Below are 1,171 nucleotides of genomic sequence, written 5' to 3' on the forward strand. Positions count from 1 at the left end.
TGTCTTTAAGAGTTCTACCTATTCTAGGCAGCAGATTTAGTGCTTCCATTTTGATATTTGGATCTTTGATCCATTTTGATTTTAGTTTAGCGTGTGGTGAAAGATATGGGTCTAATTTTTGTCTTTGTCTTTGGAAAGCCAGTGTTCCAGCATCAGTTGTTAAAGAGGCTATCTTTCTTCCAGTCAACTCTTACCCCAAATTTAGAGACCCAATCCACACATGGGCATCTGAAGTGAATAGAGACTTCTTAGATGAAGGAGTAGAATCATAAGGAGCAGTTAGAGGCCCAGATTTGCTTTGTAACCCGTGATCTGCTGAACTCCCTACCTCCCTTGCACTTTGGAGAAGTACCAGGACTCTGTGTACAGGGCTTAAATTGCAAAAAAGGCATTAGATGAAAGTCTCCACACTCAAGAGTGAGGCCCTATGTACCAACCAGTGTCAGATAATGGGTTCTAGACTTCCCAGCTCTGTTGGGAGACACATCGAGCCACTTGCAAGTAGCTGGTGCTGTTTTCCAAATAGCTGGGTTGGGTCACTATACACAGAGAGCCATGGAAGGGTAAGGTCCATGCTATCCCTTCTCCTAGTTTTCTAAAAGCTTGTAAGTAAATTTCTCAAAAGTATGAGAGATAGAAAACAACACCAGGTATTCAGGTAAATCTCTTACTATAATAGAGACAAAGCCAAAAAGGGAAGAAAGGAAAGCTGTTTGAGGCAGATTTTGTTTAAATGTTTACCACTGATATCCTCAAAGAGATTTGAGGAGGTATTTTATTAATGAAACAAGAACAAGAGAATTTAAGAAAAAAGTATTCTGAGGACATAAAATTTTACTGAATTATTATGGTAACAGAAATATAAAATTAAAAAAGAAAATTTAAAAAATAAAGACATATTCCATGAAGATAGCAAAACCACAACAGCAACACCAAAAATGACAGAAACAGAGAAGAAAAAAGAAGCAAAAACAATTAAATAATCTACTCAGGAGGTCCAAATTTGCATAAAGCTATTTCCAGAAAGTTAAATGGAGAAATTCAGTGGAAGAAATTCAGTGGAAGAAATTTTCAGAGAAATTATTCAATAACTTTCCCTAAAGTGACGTGAATTTTTAAACTGAGCTCACCCACAAAACCCAGCACAACACACACACCACACCACCTGGCA

This window comes from Chinchilla lanigera, unplaced genomic scaffold (genome assembly GCF_000276665.1).
Source record: "Chinchilla lanigera isolate Chin_1 unplaced genomic scaffold, ChiLan1.0 scaffold00121, whole genome shotgun sequence".
NCBI classification, from domain to species: domain Eukaryota; kingdom Metazoa; phylum Chordata; class Mammalia; order Rodentia; family Chinchillidae; genus Chinchilla; species Chinchilla lanigera.